At 40.4% G+C, this 20,250-nt stretch overlaps 1 long non-coding RNA gene across 1 annotated transcript in view; it reads left to right on the top strand.

The window, feature by feature from the left end:
• LOC144330778 (uncharacterized) overlaps positions 1–3,608 on the top strand; it is a 35,834-nt gene extending 32,226 nt beyond the window's left edge. Inside the window, exon 2 of the long non-coding RNA XR_013397256.1 lies at positions 918–3,608. This is a non-coding gene — a long non-coding RNA (uncharacterized LOC144330778). The remainder of the gene's footprint in view (positions 1–917) is intronic.
• The last annotated feature ends 16,642 nt before the right edge of the window (positions 3,609–20,250 follow it).

Here is a 20,250-nt window from a genome sequence, read left to right as displayed (position 1 = left end):
GCTTATGCCCGAAGACAGCCAGTGGAAAATACTTAAAACCCTCCACCAAACTTTTCATATGGGTATTGAAAACACTCATCAAATAGCCAAATCCCTATTTACAGAGCCAAATCTCCTCCGGACCATCTGACAGGTAGTCAAAGCCTGTGAGGTGTCCCAAAAGGATAATCCCTTGGTCCATCATAAGGCCCCTTTTGGGGAGCAAAGAATAGGTCACTATCCTGGAGAGGACTGGCAGTTAGACTTCATCCATATGCCTAAGTCAAAGGGATTTCAATACATGTTGGTCTGTGTTGATACCTTTACAAATTGGATAGGCGCTTTCCCCTGCAAGACAGTGAAGGCTCAGGAAGTGATTAAAGTCCTAATTCATGAAACAATTCCTAAATTTTGGCTTCCCCAAAGCTTACAGAGCAACAGTGGTCTGGATTTTAAAGCCACAATAACTCAGGAAATTTCCAGGGCGCAAGGAATACAGTATCATCTTCACTGCAGTTGGAGGCCACAATCCTCAGGGAAGGCTGAGAAGGCAAATGAAACACTCGAGAGGCACTTAAGGAAACTAACACAAGACACTCATCTCCCATGGCCTACTGTTTTGCCCATGGCCTTGTTGAGAATCTGAAATTCTCCTCACAAAATGGGGCTCAGTCCATATGAAATGCTGTATGGACCTTTTCTCACAAATGACCTCCTACTTGATCAGAAAATGGCCAACTTGGTCAAAGATGTAACTTCTTTGGCAAAGTGTCAACAAAACCTTAAAAACCTACCCAAAGGATGTCACAGAGGAAAGAGAACAGAGTTGTTTCAACCAGGAGATCTAGTGTTGGTCAAATCTCTCCCCTCTACCTCCCCATCTATGGATTCTTTGTGGGAAGGACCATACTTGGTAATCCTCTCTACCCCCACTGCAGTTAAGGTGGCAGGAGTGGAATTTTGGATTCACCACATCCGAGTTAAATTTTGGACACCCCCTGAGAAACCTGCAGGACCATCAGCTCAGGAGTCCCAAGATCAGTCAGACCAGCCTCGATACACCTGTGAACCATTGGAGGACTTGCATCTCCTATTTTGGAAGGAAACATCCCAGACTAAAGAGGCTCCTACCAGTGATCCTGAAGAAAAACCCCATCCTCCTTAAAAAAGATAAGTGAAAACCTACATAATCTTTCTCTTTAACACGCTTCCTTACCCCTTTAATGGAATCCTTTTACTATTTCATCATATTATTAAGCAGCATACTAACCATACTCTTTGCGATAGGGCTATATACTGTAGTTCCTGCTGGGAGGAAAATCTTAATCACATCAACCTTATTTCTATCTTCCTTCCTTCTGACAGCAATTTACTCTTACCTTTAACTCAGCCTGGATAAAATGATCTCGTCTTCCAGAGCACCCTCTTTACCTTCCTATTTACTTTTTGCCTACCTATCCCTCCTGCTTCCTTGGATACCTCATACAGCCACCCCTCCCCTTCCACTAGCTCCTAATTGCCTCTACAAGACTCTCAACTTAACCCACTCTCTGTTAAACCAGTCCAATCCTTCCCTGGCAAACGATTGTTGGCTTTGTATCTCTCTATCAACCCCTGCTTACCTTGCCACTCCCATTCCTGCAAAAAAATGGGTCTTTACCAACTTAACCTACCACCCTCATTATGAAGGAAAAGATCATTTCTGACTTCTAAATATACAATCATTAGCCAACTTCCCCATCTCTGATAGGACTGAGAATACCCTAACAGGATGTGTAATCCAACTTTTACATTCTTACATTTCCAACGTCACCTATTACACAAGAAATTAAAAGCCCATACACGGCCCTGTAACTATGAATACCATCTTAACTTTCCAAGCCCCTTTATGCATCCAATGCAACCTGTTATCAGGCCTGCCCCTGGGGCACCTACTACCCATCAGTGTAATTACACCCTACAACTTCAAGCCCCAACTGATCATAGTAACTCCCGAGTCACCCAAACAGCTCCATTCAGATGGCTTGTCTGCTTCTCAGGGCCCCCAAAAATCATCGTCTCCTCCCTGCTTAACAAAGAGTCCGGGTTTTGTAATGGCAAACATACTCCCTGCATGACCATTCACTCCTGGACCCCCTGCAGCAGCGCCCCCCACCACTAGTGAGTGCCTTCTCATCCCCTTTCAATCACTCTCTTGAATGGTTCCTAGTAGATACAAAACATTTTTTTATCCAATGGGAAAATAGAACACAGGGAGCCACTCAGTTTGCTCCCAACACCCCTTTCCAGCTGCTCACTGGAGCTACCTTGGCAAGTACTCTAGGAGTATGGGAAAATGAAAACAACAAACTTACACATCTTTTTAACATACACAACAAGTTCTGTCTACCCAGCCAAGGTATATTCTTCTTATATGGAACATCAACCTATACCTGCCTCTCCACTAACTGGACAGGCACCTGCACCTTAGTCTTTCTAAGTCTCAACATTAACATTGCCCCAGGAAATCAGACCCTATCAGTACCCCCTCAAAGCTCAAGTCCATCAGCACAGAGCCATACAACTAATACCCCTATTTATAGGGTTAGGAATGGCTACTGCTACAGGAACCAGAATAGCCAGTTTATCTACTTCATTATCCTACTACCACACACTCTCAAAGGATTTCTCAGACAGTTTGCAAGAAATAACGAAATCTATTCTTACTCTACAATCCCAAATAGACTCTTTGGCAGCAGTGACTCTCCAGAACCACCTAGGCCTAGACCTCCTTACTGCTGAGAAAGGAGGACTCTGCACCTTCTTAGGTGAAGAGTGTTGTTTTTACACTAACCAGTCAGGGATAGTAAGAGATGCCACCTGGCATTTACAGGAAAAGGCTTCTGAAATCAGACAACGCCTTTCAAACTCTTATACCAACCTCTGGAGTTGGCAACATGGCTTCTCCCCTTTCTAGGTCCTGTGGCAGCCATCTTGCTATTACTTACCTTTGGGCCCTGTATTTTTAACTTCTTTGTCAAATTTGTTTTCTCTAGGATCGATGTCATCAAGCTACAGATGGTCTGACAAATGGAAGCCCAAATGAGCTCAACTAACAACTTCTACCAAGGACTCCTGGAGTGACCCACTGGCCCTTTCACTGGCCTAAAGAGTTCCCCTCTGGAGGACACTACAACTGCAGGGCCCCTTCTTTGCCCCCATCCAGCAGGAAGTAGCTAGAGTGGTCATCGTCCAATTCCCAACAGCAGTTGGGGTGTCCTGTTTAGAGGGGGGATTGAGAGGTGAAACTGGCTGGGCTTCTGGGTTGGGTGGGGACTTGGAGAACTTTTCTGTCTAGCTAAAGGATTGCAAAAACGCCAATCAGTGCTCTGTGTCTAGCTAAATGTTTGTAAATGCACCAATAGGCAGTCTGTAAAAACACACCAATAAGCCCTCTGTGTCTAGCTAAAGGTTTGTAAAAGCACCAATCAGCACTCTGTAAAATGGACCAATCAGCAGGACATGGGTGGGGCCAAATAAGGGAATAAAAGCTGGCCACCCAAACCAGCAGTGGCAACCCTCTCGGGTCCCCTCCCATGCTGTGGAAGCTTTGTTCTTTCACTCTTCACAATAAATCTTGCTGCTCCTCACTCTTTGGGTTCACAATACCATTATGAGCTGTAATATTCACTGTGAAGGTCTGTGGCTTCACTCCTGAAGTCAGCGAGACCACAAACCAACCAGGAGGAACAAACAACTCCAGACATGCCATGTTTAAGAGCTGTAACACTCACTGAGAAGGACTGTGGCTTCAAACCCACTGGGAGGAACAAACAACTCCAGATGCGCCACTGTTAAGAGCTGTAATATGCCGAAACCAGCTCAATCAGGGAGACCCTAACCCAGTGGTGCTAGAGGAATTAAAGACACACATACAGAAATACAGAGGTGTGGAGTGGGAAATCAGGGGTCTCACAGCCTTCAGAGCTGAGTGCCTTGAACAGAGATTTACCCATGTATTTATTGACAGCAAGCCAGTGATAAGCATTGTTTCTATAGATTATAGACAAACTAAAAGTATTCCTTATGGGAAACAAAGGGATGACTGAAATAAAGGGATGGGTTTGGCTGGTTATCTGCAGCAGGAGCAAGTCCTTAAGGTACAGATCACTCATGCTATTGTTTGTGGTTTAAGAACACCTTTAAGTGGTTTTCCGCCCTGGTTGGGCCAGGTGTTCCTTGCCCTTATTCCAGTAAACCCACAACCTTCCCATGTGGACCTTATGGCCATCACGAACATGTCACAGTGCTGCAGAGATTTTGTTTATTGCCAGTTTTGGGGCCAGTTTACGGCCAGATTTTTGAGGGCCTGCTCCCAACATGTCCCCCTTCTTTGATTTGCAAAGTGATAAAAGCAAAGGCAGCTTTGTCACAGTGAGCTATTTCTTGCAGGAGTCAGGATCTGCATCTGCAGACTATACAAAGAGAAACCACACAGATTAAAGGCACAATCAATATTGAAATCACAGAGCTTCCAAGTGGTTTTATCCATTTTAATGGATTACTAGCTGCTAATCTGTCTGCAGCTCCTTTAAGCACTCCAGTTCCTGGCATTAGGGTCAGGTGTGCCTGGGATGTTTTAAATATTTGTTCTTTAATTTTGTAATATCCAAAGACAAGTTTGTAGAGTGTCCTTCTACATGCTTTTTTATTCTTTCCCAAATGTTGATCTTATTAAGAGCTATTAATAGCTTCCACCAATCCTTATGTTAAGCTCCTAGAGCTGGCCATATCATTTGAGGTTGAGGTGCCACTATACCACCATGGTTCCAGATAATAGAATTCTTGCTGTATTTCTTGCATTTCTACCATCTGGCCATTTTGTTCAGACCAGTTGAACATAGTGTGGCCATGACACGCAGACTGAGAGGTGCAATTTAAGCTAAACATCCCCTTAGGAGACCAATCAATGATGATTCCATAGGAATTGTTGCTCAGCACCTCTGCCTATTCTGCAATGCAATCTTCCTAAACAGGTACGTTCATTATTTCTGGCCAGGTTCTATTTTGTTTACAAATAGGTTTTTGAGGGCAGAATGCCTCAATTATAGGAGCAGATTTATTATGGTAAATACTGAGACCAGCAAGCATGTGTAACTGTGTCATAGAGTGATTACATCCAGGCATTATTGCCAGCCAAGATTGATAAATATGCCCAATAAGTATAATTGTTCTCTGTGTCAGCCCTTATTGAAGGAATACTCATGGCAGTGGTGGATATCTGCTATCATAGCTACCATTAAATTACTCATTGTGACTGGTTGTCCTGCTTTCCTCAGGTTTTCTTCTGCCATCTGTGACAGTTTCTTGATCTGTCACCAGGTGGATGGCTGTGTTTGATGGGTGTTGCATATGACAGTTAGGGTCCTCCTCACTGTCAGCCTTGATATGCTTGCAACCAGGGGGTCCTCGGGATCCTCCCAAAATCTCTTCCTCAGCATCTGGCTCATGATAAGGTTTCAGGTGTCTTGATGGTATCCAAATTGGCTGTTGATTTTGGCCTGGAGAAACACAAGCATAACCTCTACTTCAAGTTATTATTTTACCTATTTCCCAAATTTTTGTTATCTGATCTCTCCACCAAATCAATTGCTTTGCTTCTGTCTTTGCAGCTGGTTTCTGTAGATGCTGTTCAGCTGCTGATAACATCTGGCCTTTGGGCAAGCTCAAAAAATTTAAAGTTAATAATGCTAGATTCAATTGTGTATGAGCTGTCCCATAATCCCTGTTTCTCCCCCTTTTTTGTTTTTATCATCAGTTGTTTTTCTATACGAAATCGTAACTGAGCATTTTCAATTAACTGTGTGGAATGAACCACATATGAAGGATCAGAAATAACATTAATAGTCATGTTAAAAGCAGTCAATACCTCAATTAAAGCTACACGTTTCACTTTTTGAACTGAAGTATAGGGTGTCTGGAAAACTTTACTTTTTGAGCCAGAATAAGAAGCTATACCATTACTAGACCTATCTGTAAAACAATGAAAATGCTTAGCAGGCTGCAGGTTGCTTACCAAAGGAATTGTAAATGCAAACCATTCACAGTCTTGCTCAGCTAAGGGGATAGTAAAGAAACAGTCTTTTAAATCTAAGACTATTAAAGGCCAATGTTAAGTCCTCTAAAGCCTCCAGTTTCTCTTTACTCAGCAGCCTTTGTTCTATCCAAATTGGCTTATCCATTAACCATTTTAAAGGTATAGGTTCTGGAGGCTTAAAAATGGCACAGTCAAAAATGATATCCTAAACCTTGGCGGGAACTTTGTCTTTCCCCTTGAAGAAGTTCCTTTAAACCTCGCAATTTTTTTCCTAGTTCCCATACCAGGGACATACCCCATTTCATGCATCATATGTTGACTTTGAGGGTTATATAATTGTTCTGGAATTAGAACTTGTTCTCCCCATTGTAGTAACAAATCTCTCCTGCAAAAATTTATAGGTACAGAAGTTATAATTGATTGAATAGTCCTAGGTTGTCCATCAGGCCATTCACAATGCAAAATATAACTATTTTGATATACTTCAGGGGCTTTACCAACCCCAACTATGTTAAATTGAGCAGGTTGAATTGGCCACACGGATGGCCAGTGTTGTAGAGAAATGATTGAAATGTCCTCCTGTATCTACCAAACCTTTACATGTCTTTCCTTGAATAGTTATTTCACAGGTAGGACATTTATCAGTAATTTGATTCACCCAATAAGCTGCTTTGCCTTGTTTACTTGTGCTTCCAAATCCTCCTGTTCATTTAATTTCACTTTTCCTCATTTCCACATATGGCACAATCAGGAGCTGTGCTATACACTCTCCTGGCTCTGCTTTCTAGGGAACAGAAGTAGGTATAACAATTTCACTTTCCCCATTGTAATCTGAATCAATGACTCCTGTACGTATTTGTACCCCTTTTAAATTTAAACTACACCTGCCTAGAAGTAATCCTATCATCCCCGCTGGCAACGGTCCACAGACTCCTGTTGGGACCTTTTGCAGGGGTTCCCCAGGCAGAAGGCTCACAGCTTTTGTGCAGCATAAATCTACTGGGGCACTATCGGCTGTGGCGGGGGACAGACATTGTACAGGGGTGAGGGAATGGCCTGAGCTGGAAATGCCCCAGTTGGGAATGGGGCCTGGGACAGGCACCTCATGGCATTTCCAGAAATCGCATTCCCATCTTTATCAAACTTGTAGTGACACTGATTAGCCTAATGTTTTCCTTTTTTACATTTTGGACGTATTTCAGACTCAACAGTTTTCTTTTTTCCCTATATGGCAGCCTGACTTGCTGATTTTTTCTACATTCTTTTTTAGTATGACCATGCTTCCCACAGTTAAAACAAGCTCCAGGAAACAGAGTATTTCCTTTATCCACTCTCAGTCCTGCCATTGCCTATGCCAAAAAAGTAGCGTTATGCAGATTATATCCGATACCGTCACAGGCCTTGATATAATCAATTAAATGTGCTTTTCCTCTAATAGCTTGCAGAGCAACCTGGCAATCAGGATTAGTATTGTCGAAAGCTAATAACCACAACACTATATCCTATGGAGCCGAATCTGTAATCAACTTTTTAAGAGACTCCTGTAATCAAGCTATAAAATCCACGTATGGTTCTTTTGGCACCTGTTTTACAACACTAAAGCAAGGGTATTGTTCTGCACCTGAAGTGATTTTTTCCCAAGCTCTAATGCACACTCCTGTAAGCTGTTCTATGGCATCATCCTGCATGACCACTTGTACATCTAAACCACTTCAGCCACCGACCCCCAAAAGTTTCTCTGCAGTTATATTAATTTGAAGTTGGGCCTGGGCATTGCAAGCAGCCTGAATGGAAGTTTCATCTGTCCACTAATTTTTAAATTGTAAAAACTGAGCAGGAGTTAGACAAGCTCAAGTAAGAGCATCCCAGTCAACAGGAATCATCTGACTGGAAACAGCAGTATTCTTTAACAGTTTCCTTACAAAAGGAGAACCTGGTCCATACTGATTAATAACTTGTTTAAATTCTGTGAGTATTTTAAAAGAAAAAGGCTCAAATGTAGCTATAATATTTCCCTGTTGATCTAGGGGGTGTATTCTAACAGGGAACTGCCAAGCCTTGTATAAGATGACTTCATGCAAGGTTGTGGTTTATGTAGAGTGTTTTGTGATAGTTTTTTTTTTTTTTTTTTTTTTTTGAGATGAAGTCTCACTCTGTCACCCAGGTGGAGTGCAGTGGTATAATCTTGGCTCATTGCAACCTCTGCCTCTTAGGCTTAAGCAATCCTTATGCCTCAGCCTCCCCATTAGCTGGGACTACAGGTGTGTGCCATCATGCCTGACTAATTTTTTTGGTATTTTCAGTAGAGATGGGGGTTTCACCTTGTTGGCCAGGCTGGTCTCGAACTCCTGACCTCAAGTGATCTGCCCACCTCATTCTCCCAAAGTGCTGGGATTACAGTCATGAACCACTGTGCCTGGCCATTTGTGTTATCAGGGATTCATGCATGAGAACCCTCCCTTCATGGCTTTTCCTGGTTTGATTTGCCAGGTTTTTAATTTTATTTTGTATTTTTACACAAATGACATCGTTTAGATATCTGTCTCCTCCAAATTTCATGTTGAATTTTGATCCTAATGGGAGGTGTTTGGTTCATAAGAGCAGATCCTTCATGAATGGTTTGGTGCTGTCCTCACGGTAATGAGTGAGGCCTCCCTTTATTAGTTCCCATGGGAGTTGATTGTTTAAAAAGCCCAGCACACTAGCTCCCCATCACCTCCCCTTCACCTTCTGCCCTGAGTGGAAGCAGTTTGAAGCCCTCACCATACACAGATGCCAGAGCCATGCTTCTTTTACGGCCTGCAGAACCCTGAGATAAACCTCTTTCTTTACAAACTATCCAGCATGGGAGTATAGTAAAAGAGCATCTAGAATTCAAACTTCTCATGGAACATCTGGACCCAGAAGAAGAAAGAAGAAGGAGAAGGAGAAGGAGAAGGGGGGGAGGAGCGGGAGGAGAAGGAAGAGGGGAGAGGAGGAGGGAGGACGAAGAAAAGAAGAACAAAAAGAAGAGGAGGAGGTGGAGGAGGAGGAGGAGGAACGTCAACTAGCGCAAATGTTTGGAACAAAACAATTAACTTGCTGCTTGGAGGAGGTAGCCCTAAAAATAATGCAGCAGCAGAGACAGAAGATGATGAAAGTGATAGGGAGGAAGGAAGAGGAAACACTTCAGAGGTAAGGTGGAAAAGGAGTCAATGTATTTCACAGCAGATTATGTAAAATGATTTGTATGTGCTTATGTATGTCATTTTATTAAATGTACACCAAATATGGACATTCATCAGTTCCCAAATAATACTTTTATCATTTCTTATGCCTGTCTTTTACTTTAATCTCTTAATCCTCATGCCATTCTCCTGCCTTAGCCTCCCGAGTAGCTGGGATTATAGGTGAATGCCACCGCTCCCAGCTAAATTTTTTTTTTTTTTTTTGTATTTTTAGTAGATATGCGGTCTCAGCATGTTGGCCAGGCTGGTTTCAAACTCCTGACCTCAGGATTACAGGTGTGAGCCACTGTACCCATCCTGCTAATCTTTTTAGGAGTCACTTGGTTGTCGTCACATGGTTATTTTCAGCGCACCACGGGCTTCAAATTCCTCTAGAGCTTGCTTATACTTTGGGTGGGGCATTAGTTAAGCAAATCCATGTCTGATTCTGAGTTTTAGTTTTTCTTTTTGTGCTGTGTATCAGAGAGGGTCTCTTTCTATCCTCTATTCCTTTTAAGAAAGAAAAGAAATTTATCTGAGGAACATGAGCTCCTTTAATTATCAGGCCCACAGAGGCACTGAAATGTGACAGTGTGTGACAGCAGTTATGTTCTGCTACCTCCTTGAACTAAATAATTACCTCTTGAAGCCACTTCTTGTGTGGGATCTAGACATACAGATGTGAAGTAGCCATAAAATTACATCTGCTGAACGCCATAACTGATACTCTAGAGATCAACAGTATATAGCCAGCTACTAATCAGTATTATTTCTGTAAACCAATGGGAATTCCTATCAAGCAGCTTTGTGTCAGTCCACTCCTTGTTCCCTTTTGCCTTAAGACCCTGCTATAACAAAGGCTGAGCAGAGCATTCCTCAAGGCAAACAGGAAGTGTGTCCTGGGTAGCTGCCTTCAACCGTGGCCCAAATTAATTGTCTATTAATTTTTGCCTCAGTTTATTTCTTTAGGTTAACACTTTCCTGCCTGTCTCTCAGAAGTATTCTATTGTCACATGTTATTTTGAATTTTTTTTCTAATATGTCTATTTTAGAGATGGATGTCACTTGTTATTTAAAGCTAACTTAGTTTGGTGGTTGGAGTGGTGGGGTCTCTTGTTTTCATTGTCGGTCTGGAGCATGCATTTTGTTCCTGAGTCTTGGGGATGTGGCCTTCTCCATTCTCTTGCATCTCTCTGAATATGGTTCTTGTGCTCAGTGTTTAATCCTGGCTCTTTTTCAAGAATAGGATTTTTTTTTTTTTCTTTTTGCCACCATTTCCCCCCCAGCCGTAATTAGTGTTCATTAATGCACTAAGTCTGGCCCGACTTGTTTTATAGTGGATGTAAAAGAGAACGATCTCTTGCTCCTTTTTCGTGGCTGCTGGGCTCCTCCTCCTCATCTGTATCACAATAAATACTTCTTAGAGCTCTTTGCACATTTTGCTGTTAGAGCCCGCACTGTTCATAAGGACAGACACCAAAAGGAAATACAGATTCCTTCACTTTCTACATGTCCCAGGTGTTTCAAACTATTTTCCAGCCCTCACTCAGTCATCAGCAATTGTTCAGCTATTTTAGCTTAGAAATGTTGAAAAGTGTTAAGTTTAAAAAAGTTTAAACGTGTTTAGTTCTGCCTGCCTAATGTGACAACTTGTTTGTGTCTGAAAACAGACGCTGCCTCTCCTTAGATTTTGGAACAGTTTTAATTTCTCCATGATACCAGCCCTCCGATGAGTTCCAAAAAGTCATAAATTTAAAATTGATCTGGCCCTTTTTGTATGGTAAGACTGAGAGTGACACTTCTTTTATTTCTCAACATCCCAAAGTAGAAGCTGGAAGTCACATTTATTTATTTTTAAATGTTAAGCCAGTTTTGAATTACTGAGAAAATCCAACTTATTAATGATACATTATATTATTTAAATAACACTAAATCCTGGGTGCTAAGATTTTCTTAAGATTATAGTTTCTCTGTGAATAATGTTGTTTGTTTGTTTGTTTGTTTGTTTGTTTTTGAAAAGGAGTCTCTCTCTGCCTCCCAGGCTGGAGTTCAGTGGCGCAATCTCAGCTCACTGCGATCTCCACCTCCCGGGTTCAAGCAATTCTCCTGTCTCAGCTTCCCAAGTAGTTGGGATTACAGGTGTCCACCATTAAGCCCAGCTAATTTTTGTGTATTTAGTAGAGACAGGGTTTCGCCATGTTGGCCAGGCTGCTCTTGAACTCCTGACCTCAGATGATCCTCCCACCTCAGCCCCACAAAGTGCTGGGATTACAGGCGTGAGCCACTGTGCCCGGCCTACTCTGTGAATAATGTTAACCTGTACTTTTTCCTTTCCCTAAATGTCTTGTCAGGTTTAATATAAAGGTTATGCTGACTTATAAAAGGTATTTATGGACCACCTCCTGCTTTTCTAATGCCTTGAAGGATTTGTTTAAGGTTCAAATATCTTTTCCTTTGATTTTTAGTATATACATAGTCGAAGTCATCTGTGCCTAAAAACTGTGAGAGGGAGGAGTCGGGGGTGAGGCAGTGAGTTTTGTAAGCTTTAGGTTACACTTTAAAACTTTCTTGATAGATCTTCCAGAATTTTATAAATTATTGGTTATATAGAGTTTTGGAGGCTCTGGAGGAAAATAAAAATTACATAATCAGTGACAACTGCAGGAAGCTACTACGGTCCCCAGAAATAGAACAAAAGTAAGAATATTATTCAGAGCTTGCAACTGCTTCACAAGATGCCATTGCAGTCAGAACCACACTATGTATCCTGAGTCTACGCTCTCTGCTCACTCTCGTCATTCCTTCCATTTCACTGCCTCTCCTTTTACCACTGTATCTGCCACTGTCAAATATTAGAAAAAATTTTTTTTCCTCTTGCCATTATCATATTTCCTGTGATTGTTTCCCATTGGCAGAACCCCCCCACCCATCCCCACAAAAAAAAAAGTGAACTGGCAAAGGATTTTGGGGAATACAGCCGTGAGGACAAGCAGGGTTTCGATAGGAAACTGAAGCTGAGATATGACAGATACTATTTGGTGCATTCTCTTTTTTGGCAAATAATCATAAACATACCCTTTTATTTGTGTTTACATTTTTGTTGTTGTTGTTGTTGCTGTTATTGAGATGAGTCTTGCTATGTCACCCAGGCTGGAGTGCAGTGGTGCAATCTCAGCTAACTGCAACCTCCAGCTGCCAGGTTCAAGTGATTCTCTGATCTAGTCTCCTGAGTAGCTGGGATTACCGGCGTGTGCCACCACGCCCAGCTAATATATATATATTTTTGAGATGGAGTTTTCACTCTTATTGGCCAGGCTGGAGTGCAGTGGCACAATCTCGGCTCACCGCAACTTCCGCCTCCTGGGTTCAAGTGATTCTCTTGCCTCAGCCTCCTGAGTAGCTGGGATTACAGGTGCACCACCATGCCCAGCTAATTTTGTACTTTTAGTAGAGATGGGGTTTCTCCATGTTGATCAGGCTGTTCTCCAGCTCCCGACCTCAGGTGATCTGCCTGCCTCAGCCTCCCAAAGTGCTGGGATTACAGGCATGAGCCACCGCTCCCGGCCCTTGAAAGGACACAAAGATAGATGTGTACCCGCCCCCCACCCGCTACACCCTTGTTCTGCTCTCTAATCTTTGCACATACCAGAGATTTCATAAGTTCTGTGAGTACCTGGTTTTCTGCACGTACCAGAGATTTTGTTTTGCACATACCAGAGATTTTGTAAGTTCTGAGGCAAGGTCACAAGACGTGTTTAAGTAAGATAAACTCTTGCTGCCATAAACCTGCTCTCCCGCCTCAAAGTTTGAACCAAAATATCAGAAATGGCAGGAACCAATCATAGTTAGCCAAATCGCCTTGTTCAAACACTAGCCAATCATATATCTGATTTGTATAATAACTCTATGCCCACTTTTCTTAGACTATATAACATTATTCGGAGCTGAGTGGGGGAGCTCTCCTGCCCGTCTCGTTTCACGAGCGAGGGAGAGTTCCAGGTTCGAACCTGTAATAAAGATCCTTGCTGCTTAGCTTTGACTCTAGACTCTGGTGGTCTTCTTCGGGGAATAAACGGTCTGGGCATAACACCCTAATTTTTGTATTTTTAGTAGAAATGGGGTTTTGCCATGTTGGCCAGGTTGGTGTCAAACTTCTGACCTCAGGCAATCAGCCCACCTTGGCCTCTCAAAGTGCTGGGATTACAGGCGTGAGCCACCACACCCGGCTGTGTTTAAACTTTCATGCAACATACTGTTTACACGTAACTGACTTCCTAAAAGGCATCATTGCTCATGCAAATGAGGACACATTCATCTTCTCAGAAAGGGACACACAAAGCTTCCTCAGTCACTGCCCTCATCTCTGGGAGTTAACTGGCCTGCATGTTCTCTAATTAAAGAATGAACCGTAAGTTTGACAAATGTCAATCTTCATGTATAATGAGAAAGGAAATAAGAGGAGACTTACTCATAGCTGTTAAAAGTCTTTTCTGAAATGGGTAACTAGGCAACAGTTGATGTTTTTAGCTTCCTCTTTTGTTATGGGCTGAATGTTTGTGTCTTTTTAAAGCTCATGTGTTAAAACCCCGACTCCCAAAGTGAAAGTGTCTGGAAGTAGGGCCCTCGGGCAGTGACTAGGTCACGCAGGTTGAACTCTGGTGATGGGATCAGCGCCCTTTTAAGGAAAGTAAGAGACACCAGACCTTCCTCTTTCTACCATGCCAAGATGCGCCAAGAAAGAGGTCACTTGGCCGAGATCGCGCCACTGCACTCCAGCCTGGGCAACAGCATGAGACTCCGTCTCAAAAAAAAAAAAAAAAAAAAAAGAAAGAGGTCACTTGCAAGCCGGGAAGAGAGCTTTCACCAAGAACCAAATCATCTCTAGAATTGCAAGAGAAAATAATTCTGTTTTTTAAGTCACCCAGTCTATGATATATTTTTAAAAAGCAGTCTGAGCTGACAGAGACACTGTTTCTGCTATACATTTTGTTTTGTTTCTTTCATGCCATCCAGAACCTCAGCTAGTGAAGGATCATTTTCGTTTTCTGGTGGAATAATCCAGCTCATGTTTTCTCAAATAGTCTTAATTCAGGTGTAGTTAGTGTAGTCTAATTGTTGTAATGGCTTAGTTTTCGATGTTATTAACTCTTGTTTCAGCATGTCAGGACAGCCTTACTTTACCCTATAACAAGGACCATTACGTCAGCCACAACAGTAAAAGCTGATTTGTCTGATGCTTCAGCAGAATTAGAAGTACTTAACTGCGGCCAGGAGCGGTAGCTCACGCCTATAATCCCAGTACTTTGGGAAGCTAAAGGTGGGCAGATCACTTGAGGCTAGGAGTTCAAGATCAGCATGGTGAACATAGTGAAAATCCCATCTCTACTAAAAATACAAAATTTAGCTGGGCGTGGGGGTGCATGCCTGTAATTCCAGCTTTTAAAAATGTTCTCTTGTATATTTTATTTTTTTATTCATTCATTTCTGTTTTCAGTTTGTTATTTACTTTCCTGTACTTTTTGAGGTTATTTTGTGGTTCTCTTTCTAGATTCCTTTTTTTTTTTTTGAAGGAAAATTTGTATTATTTTAATTGTTTTTATGTACAGAAAACTCAACAGTGTACATTTAACCCAGTTTACTGGCAAGTTCTTTAGCCTTTGCCTTTTTGAGCTTGGCAATGTGAGCCACAGACTTGGGACCCAGGACATTGCCTCCCTACTGACGGCAGAGCTCATCATATCTGTCGTGATAGCTTCTGCCAGCTTAACCAAAGCTCCTTTGTCTCCTGAGTTAACCCCTGTGAAGGCAGCAGTGGTGCAGGTCTTCCTGTGGACTAGACAACCCAGTCTTGCCTTCCCTTTGATAATGTAATAAGGCACCAAATTTTACGACACAGAGCAGGCAGGAAGACCACCAGGTTGATCTTTATTTTTTTACTGCAGTAAAGGGAACTTTATTGGTAATTTAGGAGATGTTCAAGGATCATTTTGAGCATGCTCAATTTTGTCTTTAGGCACAGTCTTTAAAACCTACCCATCTTACCAGTTATGACTCCACTGTACCAAAACAAAGTCTGTTGAGCAAAGGAATTATTTAAAGTATTTTAAGTATTTTAAGCATGATAATGATGATGTGACGAGTCCACGTTCTCTCAGATTAGTTTGGTAACAAGGAATAAGAGAGAGAGAGTATGTTCATGTGAATACATGGTCAAGTGAAGGTGGAATTCACATCAAGAATTATCGAAAAACCAAACCAGTTTGTGACTCATGTCCCATTTTTTTTTAAGATGACTAATCTTGGAAGAGTTTGATGTCATAAATATTTATAAGCAACTCTTGATGATAAAATCTGAAAGAAAAACTCTTAACTGGCTGAGTATGACTAAAGGTTTATAGATTTCCATTTATTTTTCAGTGTTTAAAAATAACAGGAAAAATAATAAATTTTGAGATAATTTTACTTTATATACACTAATACCAATCATTTAAACTGAAAACAATCATCACTTACACAGTGTAAAAATATTTTCTTGAGATTAAACAACTAGAAATATTCCATTACCATAAAGCCACAAAAAGGTTCATGTTCCTAAGAGCAAAGCCAGGAAAACAAAATAATCATTATACCAGTGACAAGCAGCAAGAGAGAACTTTTTTTGCACTTGAAGCCACAGACATGAAATAGAAAGTGGAAAAGCAGTGTGTCGCCTTTTATTTCCCATAGGAATTTCAACACTGAAATTTAAAACATATTATATTCCAGCAATTTATTTATCTATTTTTATTTTTATTTTTTGAGAGAGTTTCGCTCTGTCTCCCAGACTGGAGTGTAGTAGGTGATCTCAGCTTACTGCAACCTCCATCTTCCCCGTTCAAGCAATTCTCCTGCCTCAGCCTCCCAAGTGGCTGAGATTACAGGCATCCACCACCACACCCAGCTAATATTTTTTGCATTTTTAGTAGAGACGGGGTTTCACCATGGTGGTTTGGAACTCCTGACCTCAAGTCATCCACCTGCCTCGGCTTTCCAAAGTACTAGCATTACAGGTGTGAGCCACCGTGCCCAGCCATTTCCAGCAGTATTTTAAAATTTGCCCTATACATTATAAGTTGTGTGGAGAAACTATTTTGGTAAAAAGTGTTACTGAGATTAAAACACTAGCTAATATTGCATGTAGATTGCTTAAGTTTTAAAGTGACTGCCCCACTACATAGGTTATTTTCTACAACCTCCAGTACATTGGCATTACCTCAAACTCAGAGACCCCACGGGACAAAAAGAGACTCCCTTTCTGGGGCTGAGTTGAATGTGGAAGGCTAGTAATAGATTTGGCCAAGCCTCCGGAACGAATAGTATCCATTTTGGGAGGAACCCTTGGGACCAGTAAGAGGGATGCCCAGGTTCACACTCTGGGACCCTTAAGACATTGTCACTCGGTGAAGTGGAGGACCACTGACATGCTACCAGTGTCCTCTGAGGAGGTGCCAGGGACCCTCAGCTGCAGATGCAAGATGGATTGCATTCCCTGATCTCTGCCTGAAAAGTGGCTCCTGTTGCTCTGTGTCCTCCAGTGTAACGGGAATGCGTTTAGTCTTTGCTTTCTAAACGTTTCATTGTGGTGATAGATCCCCTAATTCCCCCATTGCTCAGCCTCTGGTTTATTTTGGGGGTAACTGAGTCTTTGACCGCTTAAGTCTTTTAAGGGTTGGCTGGACCATTATGTAAGCTTGTTTGTCTCACCTCTCTCTGGGAGGTGGCACTCAGTCTCTCACACTGCTCTAGCAAACTTCTATGTATACACACACACACACACACACACACACACACACACACACACAATAGCTTATCTGGCTAAAGTTTTTAAAAATTATAAAAATAAATAATTGTTTCAACCATTGGAATGAGTTGCAAATAAGACTGCTGGAGCAACTAAATCTAGCTCTACTGGTTTGGGTTTATTACAGAAAACCTACATAATTTAACATATTTATTTACTTTAGTGTGACACTTGATGAACAAAAGCAGAGCCATCTGAGTTGTATAAAATGAACCAAAGAGGAAGAAAAGTGACATAAATATATTTTGCAAATGTAAAATTAATAAAAAATTATTATTATTATTATTAAAGTGGGCATTCTTTACTGTTTCCAGATCATTGTATGTGTTTTTATTCTGCTTTTTTAAATTGCTAAATAAGGTGTTCTTTTGGTCCTCTCATGTAGAGGTTACATTTAAACATAACCAATCAGGCCTTAAGTGCAAAAAAGTTCTGTCTTGTCCTTATCACTGGTGTAAGTAATTCAAGATTTCTTTTTCTTTTCCCTTGGTTAATCGATATTTTTCAAATATATTTTCAAATAACCAACCTTTGATACTCTCTATTGTTTCTCTGTTCTCTATCTCATTTATCTCTGCTCTAACCTTTATACTAACCTCTAGTGCCTTTCTCTTGCTAGTCTTGAATTTATTTTGTTCTTCTTTTTTCAGATCCTGAAGGTGTAAATTTAGGTGATTTATCAGAGATCTTTACCCTTTTTAATCTAGGCATTTACAGCCATGAATTTCTGTCTGAGCACTGCTTTCGCTGCATCTCATAAGTTTTGGTAATTGCATTTTCATTTATATTTATCTCTAAGTATTTTCCAGTTTCCCCTGGGATTTCTTCTTTGGCATATTAGGTAAGAGTGATGTTTACTTTCCACATATTGTGAGTTGTTGTTTTCCTTCTCTTCTTGATTTTTAGTTTTATTCTGTTGTGGTCAGAGAAAATATTTTGTATAATTTCTATATTTTTAAATTTATTGAGACTTGTTTTGCAACCAAACATATGGTCTATGCTGGAGAATGTCCCAAGTGTACTTTAGAAGAATTGACACTCTGCTATTGTTGAGTGCAGTGTTCTGTATGTGTTATTAGATTCAGTTAGGGTATAGTGTTGTCAAGTCCTCTATTTTCTTATTGGTAATTTGTCTCATTGTTCTATTCGTTATTGAAAGTCAGGTATTGAAATTGTCCACTATTATTGTAGAACTGTATATTTTCCCCTTTAGATTTCATTTTATGTACTTTTAGGTTCTGTTGTTAGGTAGTATTTGTTTATAATTATTATATCTTCTAGATGAGAAAACTATTTCATCCATGTAAACTGCACTTGTCACTAGTAACAATTTTTACTTAAAGTCTCTTTTGTCTGATAGTCACCAGAGCTCTCTTTTGATTCCTATGTTCATGGAATATCTTTACATCTTTTCACTTTTTACCTGTTTGTGTCTTTAGATCTAAAATGGGTTTCTTTTAAACAATAAATAATTTGGTCATTTTGTTTGTTTGTTATTTTATCCTTCTGCTAATCTCTTCCTTTAAATTGAAGAGTTGAATCCATTTTCATTTAAAATAGTTACTGTTAAAAAAGGACTCCTGCCTTTCTATATAAATCTACAATAATTTTTTTTAGTATTTATTATTATTTACTATTTAGTATTTGTTTTAGTATTTCTTTTATTGCTGTGTTCTGTTGTGTTTGAATTTCTAGGGTATTACTTTGCCTTCTTTTTTCTGTTTGTGTACGTTTCTTTATATGGCACAGTTTGTTATTTTCTTAGTAATTACCCTGAGGATTATAATTCACAATCTAAAATATACAATAATCTATTTTGAATTAGAACCAACTTAGCCCCTACAGTATTTAAAAACTCTGTTCCTACATAGCTCTAACTACCTCCCATCCTTGTGTTTTGGTTATTGTTGCAAATTACATTTTAAGCATTATGTGCTTAACAACATAGATTTGTAATTATTTTATACATTTGTCTTTTAAATCAGGTAGTAAAGAAAAAGAGAAGTTATAAACCAAAAATTAAAAATAATGTCATCCTCTGTATCTATTTATGTAATTAATTTTACCAGTGTTCTATATTTCTACATACAGCTTTGAATTACTGTCTAGTGTCCTTTCCTTTATTTGGAAAGATTTCCAAAGTATCTTTGGCAGGGCAATGGTAATAACACACTTTCCCAGTTTTTGTTTATCTAGAAATCTCTTACTTTATCCTTCATTATTGTTCCTTTGAGGTTGGGAAGCTGTATGCAAGTGCTAAGCTCCACACACTCAAGATATATGACAAAAGGATAGAAAGAGTTTTTGGAAATATTCCTCATGCTGCACACAGATCCAACAACAGAGGGCAGAAGCTTCACTGGCACTAGAGATTTAAACACAACTTCTAACCAAACACTGTTAAAATAATAAGCTCTTTTGACTTTGGAACAATATCTCAGAAGTCAGGCCTAAAAATGAAATCACATGTATTCTTGGCAGCCTAGAAGACTGTGTACATGATGTGGGCTGCAACCTCTCTTGAGTGACAGGCCCTAAAATAAGCAGCAAACACTGACATAATTGAAAGAGGAGATAGACAGTTTTACCAAAATAGGGACTTCCATAGTCTACTTTCAATAGTGAACATAATAACCAGAAAAAAAGATCATAAAGAAATAGAGGACTTGAACAACATGTTAGGTCAACTAGACCTAACAGACATATGTAGAACACTCTCCCCATCAACAACAGAATGTACACTCTTCTCAAGTGCACACAGAACATGTTAGGACTGTTAAAAGAAAATGAAATAAGGGACCCCCAAATCACTAAGCCAAAGGGAAAAGTCAAGCTGCGAACTGCATCAGGCAAACCTACCTCTCATTTTATTTCTAAATAAGATAGCGACAAAGATTAAAAACCGCTACGTTCTTCCTTCACAATTTGCCCACAAGAAAAGTCCTCATGGCCCTCAAGATCTTTACCCTAAAACAGTTCTGTTGAACTTCACCTAGTTAATGTAAATTGATAGCTTATCTTCATGGGTGCAGAACGAAGGACAGACAAAACTCAGTCATCTCTCCACTCACCTGAGACAAGTGCATATCCGATTGCTTTCTCTGCCCTATTGTTTATGTAAAAATGTAGATTCACTGAGCCAGACTAAA

This window comes from Macaca mulatta, chromosome 8 (assembly GCF_049350105.2).
Source record: "Macaca mulatta isolate MMU2019108-1 chromosome 8, T2T-MMU8v2.0, whole genome shotgun sequence".
In the NCBI taxonomy this organism is placed as follows: domain Eukaryota; kingdom Metazoa; phylum Chordata; class Mammalia; order Primates; family Cercopithecidae; genus Macaca; species Macaca mulatta.
Note: the sequence above shows the minus strand (reverse complement) of the source record. Positions and strands in the feature narration are given on the sequence as shown.